This window comes from Epinephelus lanceolatus, chromosome 8 (assembly GCF_041903045.1).
Source record: "Epinephelus lanceolatus isolate andai-2023 chromosome 8, ASM4190304v1, whole genome shotgun sequence".
NCBI lineage: Eukaryota > Metazoa > Chordata > Actinopteri > Perciformes > Serranidae > Epinephelus > Epinephelus lanceolatus.
This window is the reverse complement of record NC_135741.1, coordinates 6,881,208-6,907,985: the sequence shown is the minus strand read 5'-3', so window position 1 is coordinate 6,907,985 and position 26,778 is coordinate 6,881,208. Positions and strand designations below refer to the sequence as shown.

Here is a 26,778-nt window from a genome sequence, read left to right as displayed (position 1 = left end):
TCTTGACTTTGTTCTCCAGGTTAGCAGGATCAATGTGGCAAGTGAGCTGCTGTTAAAGTCAGCTGACTTACTACAGCAAGATATCACCCCACAGTTATGAATGAAATAAAGCCAACTTGATTTCACCCTGGATTAGTTCACAGCTGCTGTGCTGTTGAGTTCAGCTCTTAAAACATTGTGGATGGGTTTTTAATTGGAGGAAATAGTATTCTTTATCTCTTATTGTGATTAAAAACAAACATCATTTTCACTTTTTTAACACCAGGCTAAACATTATGTACGAGACTGAAGGAAACTACAGGAGTTTTAATGGCCACCAATAAAAAAGAAAATACCGATGTTAAACAGTGGGACATCCAACTCTTGGGTGTCAGTAACAAATTTAGAGGGATTTCGGGCTTTTATGGCTTCATACAGTTGTGTTGTGCACACAGGTATTCAATGATGTGTCTGTGAATAATGAGACCTAGAGGAGACATACAGATAGCGAGCGGTAATACAGAGGATGGGACCTTCGGGAAAAGCAGACAGAAGATGGGCGGAAGATAAAGCAGATTCCACTGAAAGGCCGATGAGATATGAAAGCACCACTTGACAATAATGTGCCGACTATCACGTGTGTATTTTTCCGTTGTACCTGATAAATGTCAAGCTGCATATTTGTTTGAGTAATGGATTTATGTTGGAACATTATGAGCATGAAGGAGAAGGGAACAGCCAGAGCATGGATGTCAGTCGCCAACGGTATGATGTAATCTGATTTGTACTGCAAGGGAAGTTAAGCTCGGGAATTTTGCACAATGTCAATATTGCAACTGTACCGTTTCAACCTACTTTTGGGGAAAAACAAATACCAGCAGTGGTTGTGACCAATCAGTGAGTGTGGAGCTACTGGCAGCTACTATGGATGTATAAAGAGAACTGGACACAGCATTAGAGGCTGGCCTCCGTTCATTCCTATGAAAGTTGCTCAGTTGCACATGAGGCCAAAAAAAAAGGCTCAATATCCGCGGTATGACATTACACAGATCTTTTGCAATGTGGGGCCCACAAAGCAGGCGCATTAGAGACTTAAGGTTCATCCATACTCCCTTTACATAGAAAACAGACACCTGTTTCAAATGCTGTAAACATCACTGCCCTCATAGTGTAGGTACAGCCAATAGATGGCACTAGAGGGCAGTCAAAAGTTTCACACAACAACGAACGAGGAGACAGTTATAAAGGAGGTAATACTGTACCTTTAAACAGAGGTCTGTGCGGGCATTTTATACACCCCAACATCCATACATTTTCGTAACCGCTTATACTCTTGGGGGTCGCGGGGGGGCTGGAGCCTATCCCAGCTGACATTGGGCGAGAGGCAGGGTACATCCTGGACAGGTCACCAGACTATCACAGGGCTGACACACAGACAACCATTCACACTCACATTCACACCTACAGCTAATTTAGAGTCACCAATTAACCTGCATGTCTTTGGACTGTGGGAGGAAGCCGGAGTACCTGGAGAAACTGCAAGAACATGCAAACTCTGCACAGAGGGCCCCCTCCTGGGACTGAACAAGGAACCCTCTTGCTGTGAGGTGACAGTGCTAACCACTACACGCCGCCCATACCCCAACATGTGGATGGAGAATTCTTTTCACTATATATTATCATATATTACCGGTTCGTTCCGTTCTGCCATTATTTAAGCTTCTTACTTGTCTCCTACGATGGCATCTTGCTTAAACTATGCTACATTGCCTCCGCAATCTCCAGAGGGTTCATCTGTATCTGTAAGCTTTTACAAAACGTGTCCAAATACAGACAAAATGAACGTAGAGTACAGACCAAAGGCTCTGTCCATACTCTATATCTAACGATGGGCATAAATGAGCCCTTACAGCTCGTTTCCACCGATGTCTGTGACTGGTGTTTGTAGATCTTTAAATATGCCCCTATTGATCAATGCAAGGAAGTGAATTTCTTCACAGATGGAAGGAAACCTGATAGAAACACCTGCAGCCATGAGGGAGGGGCTAATTTTGTCAGTTTTTCACCATCCAATAGTTTGGAATATGAGCTTGGAACATTACTGGGACAAAAACAGGACCAATACTGCATGGCAACATATAAATGAATATGTTGGCTCGCCAGGTACGTGGCATGTTTTGTGAAATATTTCATTTAAAATATTCCCATACGCATGAATGAACTCAGCATTAGAGCAGCCGAGTGTGGCCGAGCAGCTAAGTTTGCCCCGCTGAATGGTGAACTTCTGGTTTAGCCCTATGCTAACTTAACTGAGATAAACTTGCGGAATCGTGCGGCTCTTTCAGACATTTGAAATGTTATCGGATCGACTGGATCAAATCCCAATAGTAAAACAAGTCGTTTCTTGGGGGTGTGATGCTCATAGGCATTTACAGACGTCTCTTTGACAATGTTAGTCTATGGGGAAAAGTCTTTTGGCCCCATGGCATCACATGGCTGCTACAGGCGTGGTTTAAGTGTGGGTGAAGACAACATAAAGGGGTGACTGTTTTCAAAAGAACAATGGCAGCTCCTACAGAGGTTAGTATAGATGCTGCAATAGCATCGACTGCATAAGAACTGGAGAGTATTTCTCTCTTTGTAAGAAGAGCAGAGAACACCACTGAAGGCATTTGTCAATGGAACAGATATTTTTGCTCTCCTTCCCACTGGCTTCCACGATAGACAGATGGTTCGTCTAATAACCTGCCAAGTATTTCTGAAAGTGACTGCACTTTTCTAAATAGTTTCTGATGACAGCTTTCAGATGGGTCTGTGTAACAAACCATCTGGTGCAACAGGTCATGTTTTGGTTAAAAGTTTTCCCCTTTAATTGTATTGTAAATATGTATTCAGTGGCACACTCGGGAGGCAGAGCAAGTCATTCACTGATTAAAGGGTTGTCACTTCGATCCTCATCTCCTCCTGTCCACACGTCCTTGGGAAAGACACTGAACCCCTCCATGTCATGATGTGAAGATCATTTGCCAGCAACCCATTAAATTGTAATAAGTTGAAGAAATTGTTTGTCAGAGTTAAATATTCTAACAGTGGATGAACATTGGACTATTTCTTGGTCGAGTGCGCTGACTTCCTGGTATCACCCATGGTTGCTAGTATGCCTCATTGTGACGACAAGACTCTTCAAGTTGAACAGAAAGATGTGCTGAGTGGTTTCCATCCTCTCATGTCATCAAGGATGTGTTAGATGCCCTGTGAGCAGTGTTTCATCGTAATATCCTAAAGGATCCAAGGGTGATTCTCCTCATAGCAATCCCTTAAGGGTTTGAGGGGAGGGCAAAAATATATCTATTACAAATCCTCTTGGGGGCTGCGATTACGTGTATCACAACTAGATGGTTGAATCCTGAACCTCCAACTTACAATATCTGGATTAAAAAAATATGGGAACTGCATGGGTGGAACAAATCACACAAAGATGTGAAGAGTGGTTTCAATCTTCTCATCTTATGACAGCAAAGAAAGCAAATGAATGTATTTCCCACAATAGGTGTGTTTACATGGATGCTTGTATTTTGCGAATAATCAAAATAAAAATGCGTCATGCGTTTGCCTCAATCTGAAGAGACTGGCCTGATTGGAAGGAATTTTTCAATTGGTTTTAGAGGGGTGGTGTAAGTAGAGATGTACCGATACCACTTTTTCCTTCCCGATATCGATTACGATCCCTGAACCTTAGCTATCTGCCGATTTCGAGTACCGATCCGATACCACTGCGTAAAATAAAAATGGATGGCATTGGGATTAAATTGTTGTATGTCTCAACTCCTAAAACTCTATGTAAAATATTAAGAAATAAATACATAATAGTAGAATGAATGCCATAAAACTTTTTATTATTATTATCCAGTGTTGACACAGATCAAACACAGGTTAAAGTGCAGCCAAACAGTTTGGTAGAAAAGACATTTGACATGAATGCTTTTTAAACTTACGTTAGCTGACAACTGAAATCATGCCCATACACGTTTGTCAGCTAACGTTGTTACAACCTGTTACATCGAGCCATAGGCCAACAACAGAAGGATGCAGTCGAAAACATAGCTAGATTATCATACCCTGTGTGTAACTAATTATGTGTCTTACTCTTATTGTTCAGGAAAAAAAATTACCACGAAAAACAGAAAAAAATTACCACGAGAAACAGAAAAAACATCACAAAAAAACCCCCACAGAAACACCCCCCCCCCCCCCCCCCCCCCCCCCCCCCGAAAAACAGAAAAAAATTACCACGAAAAACAGGGAAAAAAATACAAAAAAAAAACCCCACAGAAAAAAAACCCCCCGGAAAACAAAAAAATTACCACGAAAAACAAAAAAATTACCACCAAAAAACAGAAAAAAATACCCTGAAAAAACTGAAAAAAAATTACTCCGAAAAACAAGAGTTCAAATCTTTCTCTTATATTCTGATTAAAAGCTTTGGGGCAAGTAACTGCACATCTTATTGGATCACTTTAATTAGCTTCCATGTAAACAGTTTAGTTGGAGTCTCTAATCAGACTGTAGATCATCCATGTCAACTGTCAACCTATTCCTTTAAGAAAATATCAAATGATGTCACTGAGTGATTTCGCCCAGATGACCACATCCCGTTCACATGACCAGCCTCTGCACAGGAAGTCCTTTATGACTTCCACTTAACACAAACCACACTGGTCACTGCAGCTGGAATGTAATGCTTTAAAATGCATATATATAAATAAATAAATATATTTTAATTAAAGCACACAGATCTCCTCTGCGTGACTCTCGCTCAGCTCAAACTAGAAACCCAAAACGGCAGATTTTTTTAATCTACTAAGTCGTCTCATCTGTTAAACAGATGGCAGGAGAGCGTGATAAACACTGAAGAGACGGGTAATACTTTTATGTTCCCTTTTGTTAGCACAGCTCACTTAGCAACAGCTGGGTCAACCAAAACCAGTTCTTGAGGCGTGAGAGCATCATAATATCACACGACACAATAAAGAACCACAGAAAAAGGATCCCATATACACAAGGATCAGATGTCCGTGTTTGGAGGTAAGTGAAGGTTACATTACCAGAGAGGTGTTGGATGTACACCGCCGTGTCCCCTGTGTGTGTGCAAGTGTCCCTGCGGCCCAAAAACTGCAAATAAGCTGTGATCGATCGATACTTTCACAGGCAGCAGAGACGAGTGGCCAGACAGCCAGACATATGAGACTATGAGTGTGCTGTAGCAGCATGCCCTGCCTCCAGCTATAGGGAATCCCCTGGTTTGTGTGTGTTTGTGTGGGAACAGGACGGGTGTGTGACTGAGTCTCATCAACCACCCATGATTCACAGCTGAGTCAGGAGCAGGTGCTTCGACTGGACTCTGAAATGAGACCGTGATTACACCCCCCACCCTGCCTCTCTGCCCTCCCCACAAAAAAAACAGTCTCACATCTCAATCTCCGGATGGTGTCGAAACTGTTGGTTTAGAGTCTCATCATACTCGAGAGTCTTCACAGGAAGTGTTGTTACAAACACAAATGTGTTGGGAAAAACAGATTTTATGACTGAAAATGAAATACTGACAGAGATGGCACTCGTATGCACGGACGGAAAGTAAAGTTCATTTACTCCTGAGGTACTTTACTTCAGTAATTCCATTTTCTAATACTCTATATCTCTCCTCTACTACTATTCAGAGAAATATTGTCCTTTTTTACTCTACTGCATTTATCTGATAACTCTTTGCATATTCAGATCGATAGTACAAAATATAATAAACATTTAAATTATGATGTATTATTAAGGATAAAGATAAAACTATTGATCCCTCAGTGAAATTCACAGGCTACCCAACGATATAGTAAAACATGAAGGTGGCGTGGATAATGACAGCACATGTAACTCCAACCAAGGTAAATAAATTCAATCCCAACATGTGGAATAAAGGGACTGCCCAAATATCTAGGTATTCTGGATAGAGTTTCATGACATTTTCAGAGGGGGAGAAGGCTACAAACAACAACAAAAAAAAAACACGAAGGTGGCAAAACTGCACTGCAGCCAGTGATGGAATTTAGTCCATTCAAAACTCTGCAGCTCAGATATGAACCAGAACCAAGAGGAGAGAGCACATCAGGCCAGTCTGAGCTGCTCTGCAATGACTTCCTGTTACATTTAGACTTGATTATAAGCTCCTCCTCCTCGTATACAAAGCCCTACATGGGCTGGGACCGAGCTACACTGCTAACTCCCTTGTTAACTATTTGCCTCCAAGAACACTGCGATCATCTGCTGCTGGTTTACTGGAGGTTCCCAGAAACAGCCAGAAGAAGATCAGGGATGCACCCTTTTTCAGTTATGCCCCAAAGCTATATGGAACACACTACCTACAGATATCAGGGAAGCTAGCTCGCTAAATACTTTTAAAAGAAAGCTTAAAATGTATCTGTTCACCTTAGCCTTTAACTAGCTCTGACTTCCTGATACAGGTCTGACACTCTTTGTTTTTACGCTTCACACTGCTGCAACTCCTTTGAAATCGGACTTGATTTTATGATTTATAGTTTTACAACTCTATGATTTTATGAATCAGTTAATTCATGTTTTAAACTGTTTTTAATTGTCCTTTAATATTGAATTTCCTTTCCTTGCCTGTTTTATGTCCATTGTTCATTATTAATACTAGTCCATATCCATTGGTAGCTTTGTCACCTTCTACCTATGCCAATCTTCAATGCCTATGTGCAGTTTCACATAGATTAACCACGTCAGTGAGTAGAAAATCGTGGGACAGACAGAATGACTGACTGACAGAATGACACACTGACAGTTTCTGTGATTATGTACAGCATACCATACCATGACTTAGTCATACCAAAAATTAGAAAAACCAACAACATTGGTCCACAGGGGGAGCCACAGCGATCGGTCGCATTTTAGCCATTTTGAAGCATTTTTCTGTTGTTATAGCGCCACCCAGTTGCCAATTAGAGTTAAATTTCTCCAGTCACCTTGAGGCGTCCTGTTCTACATATCTACCAAGTTTAGTAAAAATCCATATGGCGGTTAGGCATAGATAAGAAATGAGCTCTCTAGCGCCCCCATTTTGTTGGATGGGGTCAATAATGGAGGGGTCCCCTCAGATTATGTGTGGTCATGTGCCTACAAAGTTGCGTGGTGACGGGTGAAACCCTTGAGATGTTATACACCTTTATGTGATGAGCCACGCCCTCCACAATATTCATTGCCTTATAGAAGCTCAGTTTTAGTAAGTTTTCCAACTTTTGCCAAGAGGGAACTTTAGATATTGGTCCCTAGATTATGTTCACCCAGTTTCATGCAGATCGCTCAAACTTCCTAGGAAGAGATCCATTTGAAGTGTTTTTCAAAAAATTCAAAATGGCGGAAAATCTATATAAGCAGAAGTTATGGGTTCTTGAGGCAAATGTGTTCCTCATGAGGAGAGGCATCTCTGTGCAAAGTTTCATGTCTCTACGACATACGGGGCATGAGATATGCCCATTCAAAGTTTGCAATTTCAATCGGTTGCTATAGCGCCCCCCTTTGGCCAACTGATGTAATATTGCTTCATTGGCATCCTCCCATGACCCTCTACCACTGTGCCAAATTTCACATGGATTGACCAAGTCAGTGAGGAGAAAAACGTGGAACAGACACACAGACAGAGTTTTCCTCATTATACATTAAGATTATCATAAATATTATTTGCTCAACTACTGTACTTCAGTAACATTCAGAGATACTTGTACTTTACTTGAGTATTTCCACTTTAAGCTTCTTTATACTTCGACTCCAATTCAGTGGCCTATATTGGACCATTAACTCTGGTATTAAGCTACCCAGCAGGATATAAAGTAATTTAAAGTAGCTCCACCAGTGATGTTCACATGACTGCATCAGTGACTATAATCTAATAATATATATTACTCTGAAAAGGGCTGTTCTGCATTAGAAGTTCTTATAAACAACTGACTTTTTCTACACAGTGGTGCTGCTACTTTTACTGAATAAAGATGCAATTCAAATCAATTTTATTTGTAAAGCCCTTCGAATCACAATGTGCCTCAGAGGGCTTTACAACATACAACATCCCTCTGTCTTTGGACTGTCATCGTGATAAGGAAAAACTCCCCGTATAAAACCCTTTAATGGGGAAGAAACCTCAGAAAAAGCAACTGAGGAGGGATCCCTCTCCCAGGACAGACAAATATGCAACAGATGTCGAATGTACAAAACAAATCAACATTATAAAATTACAGTAATCCATATGACAAAATGATACATAGAAAGAGAGACAGACCGTGAGAGGAAGTAAAAGATCCGAGTGCTTCTTCCACCTCTGCTCGTATGAATCACAGCCTATTTCTCTGGGTTAAAACAAGTACAAGAGATTAATGTTCCTTGAGACAAACATCTCTCAGCAGTTATTCTCTTGTTTACTTAAGAAGCCAAACTAATTCATGTCTGTGTAAAGCTGCTCCAGGGGGTATTATAAGTTAAGGACGTCGCACGGTTATAACTCTTTGAAAAGGTGCTACTTCCAAGTTAAAAATATTTAGATGTGTGTGACTCTGCTGTGTGTCGGGGAAAGTGCGGAGAGCTGAAAGAAGATAAAAAGCACAATATTTCATTCATGCTGCTCTGAAAGTTGTGTTTATATTCTGTCTGGTTATTCCATTTAGTTTACTTTTAAATGTCCCCAGCTTGGAATTGTGATTTAATCATTTTAATTAGACCTGACATTGTTTATAATCAATTAACCATCATGGTATTCTCTTGTTTCAGCTGCTCTGTTCAAAATCATTGCACATTAAATGTCTTTTGACCGTTGGATGAACAAAACAAACAACTTGATGACGTTATGCTACAGAAACAATCCCCTATGTCTTTACTCTGGGAAAATGTGATTGGTGTTTTCATCAATGTATTAATCGGTGAATCTAGAAAATAATCTGAAGATTAATCTGTCATATAAAATACAAACGGAACTGGAAGTTATGAAAAGTGCAAAGTGCTTGTTCATGTTATAAGAGCTAAAATGAATAAGATGGATGTTTGTGTCATGGACATGTGCAGCTGAAATAAGTAATTAATCGCAGACTCAATCAAAAGACAGTGTATCTGCATCTATTTTAATAATAGTCGATTAATCTCTACAGATCTTTAATTAAGCACACTCTGGTGTCGGCTTCCTAAATGTGAAGATTTGCTGATTTAAATCACAGTGAACTAAATATTTATGGGTAGTTGGTCGGACTTAAAAAGACATCTCTATGAACTGGCTGCAAAAGACACAATTATTTCTATTATTGATTAATCTGGAGTAAATTTTCTTATTCTTTCACATATAAAATGGCAGAAAATAGTACAAAATGTTCATTACAGTTTACTAAAGTTGAATGTGATGTCTTCAACTGTCTTGTTTTGTCCAAACATTGAAGATATGCAGTTAACAATGAATCAGACAACAAAGAAAATTAGTCAAGATTCACATTTGAGAAGCTGAAACCAGTGAAACTTAAGCTTTTGTGCTTAAAAGGTGCTTTGATTGGTCAAACATCCAATTAGTTGCTAATTTATTTAATGTAATGCTCATAAAGCCGAAAGTATTACTAGATGAATCGATAGTTGATCAACAGAAAGTTAATTGGACAGTTTTTATGATCAGTCATCAAAGAAAAATGCAAAACATTCTCAGGTACGTTCAGGCTGCAGGCAAAATCAGATTTGTTTCTCAAATCTGGTCTTTAAGACAGACTGTCCACCCTGTTATTTGCAAGTGATCAAATCAGATTTGTATCCTATCTGCATGGGTTGCTGTGGTAATGACATAAGCATCAGTAACTACATGGCTTCACTGGTGACGTGGCTATACAACGTGTAAACATGAGCATTGGAGGTTCAACATTTCGCCCTCAAAATAAACAAGCTTTCAAGTCGCAGTACAGAACTCCTCCATAACACTCTGATAGTAGCAGTAGCAGTTCATGCTAGAATGAACATCCAGCCCTACTGTGCTATGACTACGTGCTGTGTTTGGCAGGTCGAGGTCAGAAGTGGTTAGGGTTATAGCAAAAAGGTCATGGCTGGGGTTATTACTAGCCAATCAAAGCACAGTAGGGCAAGATGGACTAAGTGAAACACCATCATTCGATGGGTACGCTCAAGCATCCACCAGTAGCAGCATGGATTCTGCTCAGCACTTCTTCACTCGTGTGTAGCGTTAAGAGTGATGCAAAAGACTTTTTGAAACAGGATTTAATCGTCCAGATATAAGCTGTTTAGAGGAAGTGGAAAAACTTGAAAAGTAACGGGAATGCACAAGTGCCATAAACCTGCATTCTTTCTAATGGCCAGCAGGCGGCAACTCCACTGGTTACAAAAAGGAGTCTGATTGTGCACAACTCAGTGAGAATGAAAATGACCCTACCCTACTTCTTACTTGATTTATTAACTGAGTAAACATTTTCCTGATGAGTTTATGGTCTGAATCGATGACGTCAAATCTTCTACAATACAGCATGATGTTCAGTTAGTAAATTATAGTCCAATCTAGAGTAAAATAGGCGATAAGGTGGGGTATGCTTTAGGGTGTGGCTACCTTGTGATTGACAGGTTGCTACTACGGCGACCTGTCAATCAGGATAGAAGCCTAAACACATGTATCCTCCTCAGAAGCATCCTCTCATCCAAATACGGTCACCTCTTGGGACAAAAAATGAAGCTGGCACCAGTCAAAATGCCAAACTCACAGTTCAGAACAGTCGTTCACAAACCAAAGGGTGACATCACTGTGTCCACTTCTTTTATACAGTCTATAGTCTGGACAGAGACGTCCGTAGAAATCCGATTGTAATTGCACTTCAAACCACCTCCAAATGCAGTTTAGATCCTATTTGCAAAAATCGCATTTCATGTGTTTTTTTCGCTCTCTAGACTTTATAAAAAAAAAATCAATCTGGATACTAATAAATATATATATATATATATATATATATATATATATATATATATATATATATATATATATATATATATATATGCCAAAAACTGGATGTTAGCTCTAAGTCTGAACGAGGCTTTAAATGTGGAGATTTGCTGCTTCATTTGGTCTAAAAATTATTATATATAATACTCAAATTCAATTCAAATTATTAAGATATTTTATTAATGACAATCATCTGCCCTGATTGTCTCAATATTATTTGCTGGGATTTTTAAGGCCGATACCAATAATTTAGAGGGGAAAAATGAACTGATAACCACTATGGTTGCTGATATAGTGAATTTTTGAGCTGGAATGAAAATAGACCTTTTTTATGTAGATTGTTTGCTGATTTTGCAACAATATGATGATACAAAGTTACTCAGGTGGCTGCGGTCTTAGATAAATTACTTTATTAAAGAATATTTAACATTATTATACACTGTCAATCAATTCTAGAAATTAACAAATGACTGGATTTGCTAGATGCCTGTCTTATTTTTGCTTTGCAGGTTTTGTAGACAGCTATATCATCATCTTTGGAGAACTCAAGACAATTGAATCGAACACAACTGGACATAGTTTTGTCTTAGAAGACGTTTCACCTCTTATCTAAGAGGCTTCATCAGTTCATGCTTGTCTGACTAGGCTGGAACTAGTCTGACAAACTGGTGTGGAAACACCCAGATATTTAACCTTTGAGGAGGTCTTCACAAGGCCAATGATGTCATTGGTTCGTTAGTGCTCCGATGGTGTGTCAACGATGGTTGTTGAAACTCCTGCTGCAATGGTGGTCGTTGGAGTCATTAGTCACATGAAGCCATTTGTGAATGACCATTGTTTTTGGAGGTTAAGCTGTTAAATCTCCTGGGCAAGGATGAAAGGACAGCATTATAGGTGGGGGATAGGTGGTGTCGCAGACCTCCTCCTCTATTGAGATGGTTTTTCCAATTTCACATAGATGGCTTCTTTTACACCTCTTTCAAACCATCTGTCTTCCCTGTCCAAAATGTGCACATTGCTGTCTTCAAAGGAGTGTACGAAGTCGGAAAAATCCGGCGCTTGGGCAGTGACTTGCAGCATCAGAAACTGGTGGATGGGTCCAACAAACACCAACTTTCACCCAAGAGAGCGGTGTTAGCACCCTCAAGATTCTAAAGCCAAACCCTGCTCTTTTTTCATATAACCAACCATGTGCGTCAATTTGTGGCATTGCTCCAACGTAGTGTGTTCATTTTGAAAAAGACTGTATGCAAACTGTACATTTCCTGCGACAACAGAAGTGTATGTTGAAAGAAGACAATGCATGTAACAGGCTGAAGTTGACACGGCGTCCCAGAACGTCAAAAACCAACGCACCCACAGTACCTCGCATGTCGTATGTGGACATGGAAAGTCCATGAACAAGCGTCAATATGTGACAAGGTTGGGGTGAGAATGCGTTGATCAGTATGGTCTCAAAATTTAAAAAAAAAAACCTGTTAAAAATGTCAGTGACAATTTCCTATAGCCTCAGAAAAACAGCACATTTTGATAATTTTTTGTAACAAAAAAAAAAAAGATCTTTTATTTTCTGCCAGTCGACCAATCAAGTGATTGTTTACTTTAAATACAAGTCATCTCCCCATTCACATATGTCCTCAGATGTAACCACACTCTGTTTCTACATCTACAACACAGAAGCCGATGTGTCGTACGAGGACAACTGCCGTGTTCGTCTGTGATTTTCCTCCCACTGTTCATTCTAACTCTACTGCAAGGTTGCCCGGTTCTATTTCTGTGCACACATTTAACAACACGAGACCTCAGCAGGAAGCAGGTGGTTTGTTTGCCTGTGTTGTTTATGCCCTATCTTTTTCCCAGGCTCTCTGCGCACACACTGGAGGCTGCAAAAGACCCTTGAGTTGACAAAGGGGAGGAGGAGGAGGAGGAGGAGGAGGAGGCGAGGACAAGAGGGAGATGAGGGGATAGAAGAGCAGGTGAGGGAGGTGTGGTGGGGAGTGAAGGGAGGGTGATGGGATGGAAAGCAGTTAAGGACAAAGAGAGGGTAAAATGATGAAAGGAAAAACAGGGAGGACGAGAGGAGCAGAGAAGGAATGAATGCATGTTTATTTACTGTGCTTTCTAAATAAGGAAATATCTCTGACTGGCTCCAGTGTTTTCACTACTTCACTAAAAAAAAACTTGAGAAACATGATACATCCTCCTCAGCTATGCTGCAGCACACAACCATTTGGCCAATCTGTAACAGAATATATGATTTGGTTGCGGGCTACGTCCCTCTGCACCACCTGTTAGATGGATTTCACCCACAGCTCCAACCCCGTCCTCTGTCTAATAAAATAACACACAATAGAAACCACATCCAGCCAAACACTGCTCACTTACAAAGCCAGATATTTGATCGCTCTAACCACAAACTGCCTTTTATGCTGCAGCTAAAATAATTTGAAGTCGCTCCTCTCACCTGTACCGATGACCACGATGTGCCTGAGGTTTGCCAAGTATTTCCACTCAGCTGCATCATCACACTTTTCTCCCACAAGTCCCGGAGGATGTGGGCGTCATGTGATTCGATTTGCTGAGTTGACGGGGATAAAAAGGCACATACGTAACCCTCCCCGTGAGCAAACACAGTAAAAAGAGCAGAGGCAACCGCTGCACTTTCCTCCAGACCTAGATAAGAGGACCATCGCTCATGTTGGTATACAGGACAAACACCTTCAGTTGTTCTATTGTATGGCAAAGCTGCTGAGACACCAGTGCACAGTGGAGGAAGCATTCAGACCTTTTACACAAGTAAATGTACCAATACAGTGTAAAACACTTTGTTAAAATCCTTTAGGTTCATGTACAGAAGTATTTTCAGCAAATTGTACTTAAAGAATCAAAATAAAAGTACCTCAAGTTATCTTCTGCTAGTCGTCCAAAAAGTTGCCACATGAGAACAGACCCAAAATAAATGCAACATATCTTTTATTTCAGATTTACAGAAACGACAGTTTCCACCCTCGTCCATACCCCAACCAAAAAGCATTTTTCTTGTCGGCAGTATTTTATATAGAACTTTTAATTGAAATTATTGTGACTTGGAATCTATAAACAGCTTTATAAATTAGATCATAAACCTGTCTCCATGGCAACAGGATATTGAATATCCCGTCCCAGTACAACTGAAACTTTTCTTCAAAAGTCAGCTCGTGTCAAGTTAGATTTTCTTAACCATGTGACGTCAAACAACGCTTGGTGAATTAAGACATTTTTGTCCGAGCATTTTAAATACTATTATAGATTTACTTTTGAATCGAAAGGCAGCGGAAACTGAATGACTGTGAAAAAAGATGTGATAGAAGGCCAAGTTTAGAAGAAGAATGATGATGTCATTATTCAGTTGTTTTCTGTTGTCTGTTTGTTGTTGATTTGTTTTTTTTGTGTCTGTGATTTTCTTCTTTTCTTCCTTTTACTACCGTATGTCTATGTCAGAGACTTATAGTGTAGTTTGTATTGTTTAAATATTCTTTTTTTTAAAATGGCCTCTGTCAGTGTAATTATTCATTACATTATTTGACTGTTGAGCTGGTTGAGGTAAAGCTGGTTCTGACTATATTTGAGCTGCAACTAACATTTTTGTTCATTAATCAATAATCTGCCAATTAATTGTTTTGTCTTTAGCACACCAGGAAATGGTTAAAAAAAGTCCAAAATCCCAAAATATTCAGTTCATTATCAAAAAAACACACAATCACAAAGCTTCACTATGGAGAAGAAAGCAGTCTAAGGATAATTAAAACAATTAATCGAACATCAAAACAGTTGCTGATGAATTTTCTGGTTAATCATTACAGCTCTACATTAAATCCTGTTAGGCAGAATTTCTCTCATATATATTAGGTGATGATATCAAATGTTTATATTAAACAATAATCAAATAATGAGGTAAACGTCTGTAAAAGTAAAAACCTTCAGACCGTTCTTAATACACTGACAAACTGCCGTCTGCTTGTGATGGATCTGCTGCTGCAAGTGTTTGCATTACCTATGCTGCTACATCAGGAAAACATGAGAACTTGTTTGCCCATATTGTTCATTAGTCTCTGAATTCAGATCATATTAAGTGCTGGAACATGCCAAATTGCGTTAAAAGCTTTTATTGCTGATTTTTACACTACAAAGTCCTGCTATTCTGCGTTACAGTCATTTGTTGCCTGCAGAAGAGTGCAGGAATGACGTTTCCTTGTAGGCCAACTAAATCAATTGTATTTTTCCACTGGATTCTGGATTATTGTAGAAAATAAGCTTGGTGGCAAACAAAAGTTTATGATGCTTACTTTGTTTAGCAGGATAATCTTCACAAATGAACACCACATTTATGATATTTGAAGTGTAAATACAACCACCAGAAGCAAGAAGCTAACGTTATACTGCTATAGACAAACTATGAGACTGTAATGTAATGACATCCTGAAGTCTCATTCAGCTACTTGTCAGCAGCTGCCTTTTTAAAGACACGTAAAGGCTTTAAAATTCAAGAGTGGTGTACTTATTGATGTATTTTATGTTGTTCAACAAAACATGAAAGTCTCTACAGACTGTATTTTAGGCATCTAGCCAAAAACCCATTTAAAAAACCCATTGACTTCCAGGAGACAAACAGGAAGTGCTAACATGATGACTCATTTCCAGGTTTTAGGACTCATTCCTGCTGACACAGTCTCAGGCCTTTGTTTGTGGTGCAGGGCCATTTAGTTGGTGATGGTTTTCTGTCAGTATGCTAATATATGGTCATGTTTTCCAAATGAGACTACGAAAAAGGTGAGCTATATGATAGGATTCATACTGTAATGAACTTCAAAAATATTGTTTTTCCTGGGAACTATTCCTTTTCCTGCACATGTAATGTGTGTATGGAAACATACAAATGTTAGTGTTTAGTATTATATAAATACTCGGTCTAATATTACAATGCCAGAGCATCATCAGGTGATCAGAGCAAAATTTAGCCCCAAACTGGCAGTTACTGACCAAATGAAATCACGAAAAAGTACTTGTCTTAATTGTTGTATTACCAGGAGTTGTCTTGTTTTCCTGCGTCAATGTTTTAGTCCTGTTATTTTGGTAAGTGTTATATGGGAGTCTTTCTGTGCACTGTCACAAATGTAAAGTTGTTGTGGACCTCAGGACAAATAGCTGCTGTAATGCAGTAGCTAATGTGGATCCTAATAATAATAATAATAATAATAATAATAATAATAATAATGGTGGTCATGGACTTTCCACGTCGACATATGACGTTGCAGTGAACATTGCGTTGGTTGTTGACTCTCTGGGACGCCATGTCAACTTCAGCCTGTTACGTGTATCGTCCGTTTTCAAAACACTCTTCTGTTTTCACAGGAAATGAACAGTTTGCATACAGTCTCTTCCAAAATAAAAGCACTACTGCTGCAACATTGGAAAACTTTTGTCCTGTCTTGTCGTAGTTTGCTGTGATTTTTTCGACTTGTTGTATGTTTTTTTTATTATTATTGTTGTTGTTTGTTTTACTTGTTGGCGGTTAAAATCAATAAAAAAGTAAATTACAAAAAAGAAATGAATACGCACTACGTTCGTTCAACACTGTGGATTTACTTTTAGGATTTTGGGTTTAGAAAAAAAGAAGAGGGTTTGGCTTTAAAGTCTTTTAGGGAAGTCAGTGCTTGTTGGACCCGCCCACCCTACTCGGACTTCTTGTTGTCTCGCCATGTTTCCCCCTGACATCGCCGGGCTCCATTAAACAGTAACAGCGACCAGATGCATATCATGACGACATGAAAGGGCGGCTTTTTTCATCAGCCCCTGACACCGGAAATCACTGACCAGGCGGCAGTTTTCGACGACTTCGGAGTGAGGCCAGGTTGTTCCTGCAACACTTTATGACGGTGCAGTTATGCCAGATGTGAAAGACCCAGACACGCGGACCAATGAGAGCAGAGAGGGCTTTTTGGGAGGGGGTACTTAAAGAAACAGGCGCTAAAATGGAGCGTTTCAGACAGAAGGTGAAAACAGGTGTTAAAGCATAGACAGTGTGAGGAAAGTAAAATGTTAAAACACAAGTATGAACCTGAAAAGGAGCACAACATGTACCCTTTAATTTAATTTTTATCTAAATAAAACTGTCTGAGAGGTTTTGAGGGGAAATCTTTGGTGTAACTGTTACATAAAACGTAACAAGGGGCTCAAACTAGACACTGTGAGTCACAAGCTCATAAGGATGGACGACCTGTTTCAATCTTTAACACTGTGTTGCAGTTTATAAGGTTATGCAATGAAATGAAATGTCGTGAAGTAGAAATATTAAGTAGCATGATATGAAAACCAAGTTATTAGTTATATTATTTTACAGTCAGCAGAGTTTGAATAAAGCCTATTGACCACTGAGTCATCATGTAGTGTTTTCCTACAGGCCATTCAACAACGACAGTTTATTTGTCTAGTTAAGAGTAATTAACACATTTGATGAATTCGGTTTTCCTCCAGCAGCAGAGAGAGAAATTGAATACACTTCTAATATCTCACTGTCAATTGAATTTTAATGACAGTCAGTAATTTGCTCTGTACTTCCTGTGAGCGACCCTGTTTCAACATCGCTCATCGGCCGCCGCCCTCTGGGATTTGGATGAAAACCCTCTCAGAAAAACAATCAAATATTTTAAGGCAAACGGAGCCTGAGAATTCCCAAAGTGGATCAAATCAAAGCACAAAGCAGATCACAAGCTTACAACTCCCCATCAAACAGTCAAGGTCATGCTGTTCCTTTTAGCCTCCAGCATTTCTCTGTCTCATCACTTCACATGGAATTTGAAATGGGCCACTCCACCTAAAATAATCAAAGCTCATTTTTATCTTTTTTTGTAGTCGAGAGAGATTCTCATCAAATCATCTCTCACTGACTTGCGAGAGGCCAAAACAGGACACGACTCTTTTACTTCCAAACCAGTTCACATGGATGAGAATGCATTTACATAATAAGGCTTGATTAAAATTTCCTCTCGCCAAATAAACAACAGTGTTTATTCAACACCTCGACCCTATTTGTGAAATGTATGCTGATGCTGTGGGTCAACCCAGCCGAAGCAAGAGGGCGTAACTCGGCTTTGCTGCATTGATTAACTAATGCTGAAAAACAAATGTGTTGCCACTTTGAGGAGCAGCTTCACCAAATAATATCATTTATCAGGAAGAGGGAATACATGAGGAAATAGAGCTGAGTCTTATAAATGTAGAAACAATAAAAAGACTAATGGATATGTAATATTCATCCAGTCTGTAGCCACTTAGTGCGAGCAGAGCTGCAGGCAGCTGCAGTCCATAACAAGGCCAAGCCACTTCAATTGGCTGGGTCACTATATAATATTTCCTGTGCCAATTTTCAGTTGGAATTAAATCTACCAAAGTGCTGCTCCACCCATACATCTATCTTTTGAGTATGACACACTTGTTCCATGTGGGTATTATAAGTTAGTAGCCTGATCTTTTGCAGTGGCTGTGGTCAGTTTGTATTCACGGAGATTACAGTGTATTTCAATGGTGACCCAGTTTCACGGCGTACATAAAGTTCTAAGACTGTTCCTGGGGTATCTTTACTGCTGTTTGTCAGTGAGCTCGGTGTGTCACCAACACTCACACATGTGGCCAAACTAAATCATCAGAGTTCAACTAGACTGGGTCAGAACCTAGTGTGTGGCTGGACCGTGTTACACGCTAGAGAGTTTTTAATTTAAAACTAGGGATGTTAAGGGTTAACCATTATTTGATTAATCGAACTTCACTGTTAGCTTTGTTAGCAGCATTAGCAGTGTCAGCATGGCTAGTGGTGCTAACATACAATGCTAAAGGGGTTTTGCAGCTCAAAATGGCCACTGGCCACAATGTTTCCACAGCAACCTCCCGCCACCAGAATGTAGTCTCTCTATACAGATTCTGTTAGGCAAACCCCGGAGATCTTGCCTTCGGAAGAAGAGTGGAAGAGCCCTGGTTTCCGGTTGTAGGCTGTTTGTAGTCCGCATGATACTGACCAATCACGTTTGAGACGGCTGCAGTTGTTGCCAGGTTAAACGGTCCGTGCGGTGAATTAATGAGACGGAACATAATTGGCGGCATTGCAAACTCTGAATCCATCACATTGGTTCAGCATATTTACTTATATTTGAACGGAAATTCGCCTCCGCCCAAATCAAACCGGAATGCCAAAAAATCAGGGGTCTGCCCCCAGAGGCTGTATTGCCGTCTGCTGGAAGTCAGACACCGAATACAGCCAATGGGTTCAGAGAATGCCAGAATGGTGATACCAGCCGTCAACTCATATTTAAAACAATGGCTTTTAATTTGAAACAGGAACAGTGGCAGCATTTTAAGTCAAGGACTTCTGCCTACAGTGCTTGCCCCCTCTGCAATTACATCTCCAAAACGCTAGATGGCAGCAGTGTTGCAAACTCATTGCCAATAAAAGAAACTAGTACTAGCTCCAAAAGTTACTAAAAGTCACCAGATGACATCATACACTCAGTTTCTTATTAAGGACATCATTATGCATTAGGCCCAGAGAGCCAGGCTTGAAGCCAATTTTACATAGTGGCCAAAAGTGGAATTACACTGTCTAGGTCCGGCATGTGATGCCCTGTTGCTCAAAAAGAATTTCCAATAGAGTTACATGGTGAAAGAGACGTCTGTAAATCAGCAGCTAATTTTTTTTGAGCATCACAACCTCCTTTTAGTTTCAGGATTTGATCCGTTTGGTCTGTTAAATTTCATCCCTACTTAAGGTAGCAGAAGGCTAGACTGGACGTTCACTGTTCTGCTCGGCTGCACTCGGCCACCGTAAATCTCTAGTGCTCTTACTTTATGGGCCCCACAATGCGGAAGATCTGGGTAATTTCATACCATGGAAAGAGAGCTTTTTTGGCTTCATGTGCCACTGAACAATGTTCAAAGAAATGAACAGGGGGGGCTGCCCTTCGATGCTGTATCTAGGTCTCTTTAAACATCCATAATTAAAACTTTACTGAATTATATTCAACAGAAAAATCCTCACCAAATCATGTGAATGGAATAAGAGCTATGGCAAGTGCTCTTTTCTTTCCCTCCTCGTGTTCAGGTAAATTGGGCACTAACACCACCAACCCCTGTGCACACTTCCTCGAAACTACTACAAACAAATATGTGAAGCCAACCCATGAGGAGGAAAGTCATATCATTTTGAGGGCTGATCATGGCCGCAGTAGTAGAGTATATATGCAGAGAAGCAGCTCGGTCCACTGCCCCTGCTGCGGCTGCTCTGCCTCAAGTTGACCAGCAGAAAGGTGCACCCAAGTGGCTAATTAAAATAAAACTGCTAATGAAGGCAGGAGTGCTGTGTTCACTGTGCACAAAAAAAACGGTACACTCTGTAACAGACACTGTTGGCGGTGTTGTTAAAATCAGTATGTTTCGGTACATAGTAAAACTGGAGGACCAGCACTACTCCAGCCATAAATAGTTGCAGACGTCACCCATTTTTATCAATACTTCATCTCACTCCACCTCTCCATTAGACCTGTCAGCTATCATTACACAACTGTGGCTATTTATAGCATCTGTATCACTATTTCATTAAATGTACCATCACAGGCTTTGACATCTCAATCATCACGATTAAAAGTCAGACAGATAATCAATATAATTAACTTTACAGCACCGTTATCCAAAAGGTCTTTAGTAGTGCTTTACAGTAAAGCATTAAATAAAAGGACAAAAAAGGATCCCTACAGTAAAAGAGTGCTCTTTAAAAGACACATTATATTTATAAGCACTTTTCTATGTAGACTGCAAATACATCAGACAGTAAGTGAAACCTGCAACAACTTAAACAGACAATGTTTTATTATTTAGATCTCATCTGTCACCTTATATTTCATTTACTGTCATAACATCCAACCAGTCTTTCATAAATAAAAGCGTGGGAAACGATGTACGCGTGGTTTTTGTGCATACTGTGGTTTGCACATCTGACCCCAGAGATGCTCTGCATAGATGCTCACGATCAGGAAAATTAAACTCGAGCTGGAGCTTTGACTGAGAAGTTACAGAGTAAATAATCATTTTTCATTCTTATAATCCGAGTCTCCTGCAGTGCTCTGCAATCTGTATCAGAGAGCCTTTTCTGTCTGGTGCACGACACACTGAGGGCCGGGGTGATGATGGCGCTCATTTTCTCCTCATGGGGAAGGCAGGGAGCTAAAAACAGAGGGGCTTAAGTCCTCTGCACACAAGGCAAAGAATGTGGTTAGAGGTTAACGCAGTTGAACCGACAAATCCCTGTCCACAAAATATGTACACATTAAACCCATGATTATACAGAGGGAGGCATACAAAAATAGACCCTGAGCAGTGCGTTCACATGGTACCAAAAACCCTGCTTCACCATCACAGACTCAGCTGCAGGCCTGTTGTTTTCTGATCCATGTTATCTTTAACATGCAAAGGTCTCCGGACAGGCGACTGATTGTGGACGCAATCGCGAAGAAATCTAGAAGGCTCTTGAACCAATTCTGAGAATAGATTGCTATTTTTATCTGAAGCATTTAGCGTGCGTCCTGCAGAAAGGCTTCAAATCCAGCCACCTCAGATTCACATTAAACAACAGTATTCTCAAACCAGTAGTGAAACAGTCTACATGTACTACAGCATATTGGGGAAGGCTCTTTTAACCTTCAGCAGGACTACGAGCGGAGCACAGAGAAAGCTGTCTGGCAGGAAAAAAAAATAAAAAATCTGATGACCACTTACGGAAAAACAACCGCACAGTAACCGTCCAACCCCTGCCGTTTATGCTTAATGCAGACTCTCAGCACCAGGATATAGGGGTCCAAATGTTCTCAGGGTAATCATGTTGTTGTTGGCAGCCCTCAGCAGGAGCAGATATGACTGAAGGAGTTGCAGGAAGAGCACGGTGCTAGGGAGAGTGTCATGCAGCACTGCAGATATAACGGTACTAGTATGATCTGAGTGCTCTTGATTTAGCAGCTTTCTGAATAACCGGCGTCACAGATTACAAGATGCATAATACACAAAGGCCTCTGGGGACGAGTCTTTATAACGGCCGTAACATGTCATCTTCACGGTTTTGAAGCTCCGTCTTTTGTTCTACACAGTCTTGTTTTGATTGGGTAAATATGATTGAAACACAAGAGGTTCTGCAGGGATCTAACCAAGGTCAGCAGGGCATGTGTGTCTCTGTAGTAGCAGTGGTTTTTCTTGCATTGCTGCACTCTCTGTTCTGGCTGCTCTCCACTCCCCCTGGCCATTTCGAAGGATAACAGACCGTGTTTGGTTAGCTGGTACAAAGAGAGGAGACAAGGCAGTCGAGCACTATTCCAAAAAGAGACATAAATGACATCAGACTGTACTTATTCTAATCTTAAATTCATCAGGTGGTTTAATCCCCTACATCACTGGATTTTTCCACCAGTTTAAACAAAATTATCTGCTTGTTGATGCTGAAATTATGCCCAGGAATGATGGTACCATTTGATATATGGCCAGACACATTCACCTTCAGCTGGCCAAACTTACATGAGGTACATTTGTTTTTGTCTTGCATATCTTACTAACCTTTATAAAGTGACGCAGTTCTGATTACATGTGCATGACCTGACTTTGTCATCGGGAGATGTAGAGAATAGCGGATGGTGTGACACCTGGGAGAGACAGCTGCCAAGCTGCAGACAACTACAGTCCACTGTTTCAGACCAACAAACCAAAAATTTGGTTTGTTCTTCAGCGAGGAAATCAGCAGCACTTCCAGCTCATATTTAGCAATGACAGAATTCCAGCTTTGATTGTGCCACCAAAAGCAGCTGTTTAGCAAGACATGAGCAGCATTTCCAGCCATGATTGTGCCACCAAAAGCAGGTGTTTCTTAGCAAGACATCAGCAACATTGCGAGCTTTAATTGTGCCATCAAAGGTGGGGTTTTTTAGCAAGACATCAGCAGAATTCCTAGCCATGATTGTGCCACCAAAAGTGTTTTTCTTTCAGTGACACATCAGCAGCATTTCCAGCTTTGATTGTGCCACCAAAAGCAGGTTGCGAGGTTTTTTTGGCAAGACATTGGGGGCATTTCCAGCTGTGACCGTGCCAATAAAAGCAGGTGTTTCTTAGCAAGACATCGACAACATTTCAAGCTTTAACTGTGCCGCCAAAGGTGTGTTTTTTTAGCAAGACATTAGCAGAATTCCTAGCCATGACTCTGCCACCAAAGGTGGATGTTTCTTAGCAAGATATCAGCGATAATTCCAGCTGTGATTGTTCCACTAGACGTGGGGGTTTTATTTAGCGAGACATTGGTGGCATTTCCAGCTGTGATTGTGCCACCAAAACCACCATAACCATGTGTTTTTTGTGCCTTAATCTAACATCACGTTATCCACAATGTTTCCAAAATATTCTCAAGTTTCAGCTTCTAAATAATGAAGATTTGCTATTTTTCATTGTTTTATGTGATTGTAAACTGAATATATGCTGATTTTGGAGTGTTGGTCAGACAAAACAAGCTGGTTCATATCATCACTTCGGGCTTTAGGACATCGTGATGGACATTTTTAAGTCAAAAGATTAATCAATGAAACAGGAAGATAATCTACAGAAAAATTATAATAATCATTAGTTGCAGCCCTACATATCATCCTGTCTTTACTCTTTCAGGGAATATTTTAACCCTGGATACAGAATCACATAATTGCCTGCTTTTCTTTCCATAATGTGGAATGTAAAATGATGTGCAACAGTTTGCAAGAACCATGAAATGCAAAACCAGAACACATCCCAGTCCCCCCTCCCTTGTTTGTCCCTGTCAAGACATGATACAATCCAGCTGACACTGGTCTGAAATAAAACCGGTTGTTATATTGCAACACTGCTACTTTAATCAGAATTGTTGGTGCTTTTTTTATGTCTAGATTACATGTTGAGCGTGCACTGGCTGAGCTCAGGGAGAACACTGTTTTGGTTACAGCCAGCCAGCCAGTCCACAATGAAGTAAAGCACCACAGGCAGGCGAGAAGCCACTATTTATCTTCACCAGTGCCCATGCCCAGTAACGCTGGCACTTGCCCAGCAACACTCAAGCAAAGTGGGGGGTCCCAGGCTGCTCCCCCCCATCCCAACCCCCCTCCTTACTGCTGCTGCTGCTGCTGCTGCTGCTGCTGAATCTCTGAGCACCATCTCCATCCAGCCCTGTCATTTCACCTGCAGAAAAGCCGGACTGACATGTCCCCTCTTCTCTCAGCAGCCAGGTTATTGCATGAAAACCTGCTGTCATCGCTGCCTTGTTATCTAATCGAGTTAGGAAATAGAAGACCAAGTTGATTTGTGTTTACAGGGGAGGAGGAGGGGAGGAAGCTGTTGGCTGCATGCATTGACAGAGCAGAAAAGCACAGTTGATGAGAGAGGAGATGAGAGCTTTCAAAAGCTATCCAGGCTGTCATTAGCTTCCCTGAATGCAGCAGCTAATGTGTGGGAAGGACGTGCATGCCTAAAACTGTACACAGTACACACAATACACACCAGCATAATGGATGCACTTGAATGCCTCACACAGTCGAGGGAAAAAATGTGATTAACATTCATAATGTGATTCACGGAGGGAAATTAATGTAAGGCGTTCAGAGTGTGTGTGTACAGTGGACAGCAGCGGCTCTGCAAAGAAAGATGTATTGTCTGTGGTTAGTCTTTGTGCTGGCTGGAGAAATGCCTTTTGGAAATCATGTGGAGAAAAAACCAACCCTCGCTTCGTGACTCTGCAGCTCCCTGCGGCTGCTCACTTCAAACATTCAGCATCTTTACGCACACAAATCTACAGTAAAAGCGGTTTTCCCGCCGCATATATATCAGTAAAATCGCCACTAACCTTGGTCGGGTCGCCTCCTGTTATCCACTTGTTACAATGGAAATTTAACACCATGGATCCTCCGGTTAAGTTTCCTGGCAGTCGGACAAAAACGCAGCGAGCGAGTCGAACCGGGCCGAAAACTGGAGCACGCTGCTGTGGATAAAACCCCCGTGGCGATGACAGGTGTGTGCGTGTGTTATCAGGCTGCCTGTTTTTCTCCAGGTACCGTCTGCAAACAACGAGAGAAGGTTGTGTCTTCAAACAGCTGTTTTCCAAAATGGAGTTATCCGTGTCTGAGCCAATCAGAGCGAGCCTGTGGAGGCTCCCACTCCTCTGTGGGCTGGAGCCAACACCACACTGCACTCTGAAGATCAAACACTTACACATTATGCATCTTTTTTTTTATTTCTATTAAGGGACGTTTCACTATAGCTTTCATGTCACGGCAGCTTTATTTAGATGCACATCAAACCAGCACACACCCCACTGATGAGATGTCCATGCAGGGAGGGGAACCCCCAGATGTTTCTCATGTTGGTTTCAGCTGTGACAGATGAGCTATTCTGCCTCACTTTAATAAAAGCACTCATACCACACAGTAGAAGAAATACTCTATCACTAAATATAATAATAATAATAATAATAATAATAATAATAATAATAATAATGGGGTGGAGGGAAAAAAATCGATACAGCATAGTATCGCGATATTTTGCGTGGTGAAAATTGTATTCAAGTATCGATTTTTTACATCATTCAATTATGCAAATACACATTTAAATACAACTTCTGATACTCAAAAAATCAGCTGCTTTTTCGGTCCACTAGATGGTGCTGATTCGGGGGCATTTGGCAGGAAGTTCGTCAAAACAAAGAAATCCGAAACGAGCTGTTGGTGTTCAAATCAAACGACTCTACTTATTTGGGATTTTTTCAACGTGGAAGGAAAGACGGACATGGATATGACACATGCAAGACCGGGAATACCAAGAACACCAGGGCTCACCTCACACTCCACGATCCAAAGATAGCGTTAGCCGCTGACGGCCAAGGTGACGCTAAAACCACCCTGCCGGAAAAAAAACACACTGGACACACTTAGCACGACAAAAACTTGAAAATAACACAGTCCCTCACCTACTTCATGAGCAAAGATCTGCATCCATGGAGCACTGTTGAAAACAAAAGCTTTTGTTACAAGCTAAAAACACTCTATCGGTATGTGACTCCGTCCCGCAGTTTTTATACCGACATTGCCGTGCCCAGTCTCTATGGAGAAATGAAACATAAAGCTGAGTGATCTTATGAAGTAAAATTGATATCGACAGTTTTCCTTGGGGGAAATAATTTGCAGTTGGGAAAACAGGTAATAAATTGCAAAATATAAACAGTAATTTAAGTGTGTAAAGAGCCAGCCGATTTACACATCTGACCGGGTAAGTTAAGGGTTTATTCTGGTGATTGTTGGAACGTTGGAAAGACAAATCAAGATTGTTTGTGTGAGTTATTTTGTTTATGTCAACTTTGAATGAAGTGTGTTTTACAATGATAAATTACAGTTTATTGGTGATAGTATTTCTCAGCTGTTTCTGGTTAAATAAAGAGGATCTTACTCTTTAACAAAAAGGTCTGTCTCTGTAGGGATCCTTTCCACAGTGTTGTCAATTCAAAGAATATTAATCTGAGCCTGTCAGTGACAAAAACAAGCACTTTTAGTGGACCTAAATTAATTGTGCACAGATGCCCCGAGTAGTTACGTTGCAACCTGTTTTGCTGCTGTCGGCTGCAGCCCTCTCCTTTAATACCGGGCCGTTTAAAACACGTGTTATTCCCATGAGTCACTTTGACAAAAAAACATGGAAAAATA

The 26,778-nt window shown here is 40.6% G+C and overlaps 1 protein-coding gene across 3 annotated transcripts in view; it reads right to left on the bottom strand.

Moving 5' to 3' along the window:
• pkig (protein kinase (cAMP-dependent, catalytic) inhibitor gamma) overlaps positions 1–25,206 on the bottom strand; it is a 48,297-nt gene extending 23,091 nt beyond the window's left edge. The window contains exon 1 of one of the 3 annotated variants that reach the window (XM_033627918.2): positions 24,930–25,206. The gene's annotated coding sequence lies outside the window, so the exon portion shown is untranslated. Of the gene's footprint in view, positions 1–5,084; positions 5,236–13,472; positions 13,497–24,929 lie in introns of those variants that run through there. The other 2 variants (XM_078169780.1, XM_033627917.2) reach the window with 2 other exon arrangements.
• Positions 25,207–26,778: the final 1,572 nt, after the last annotated feature.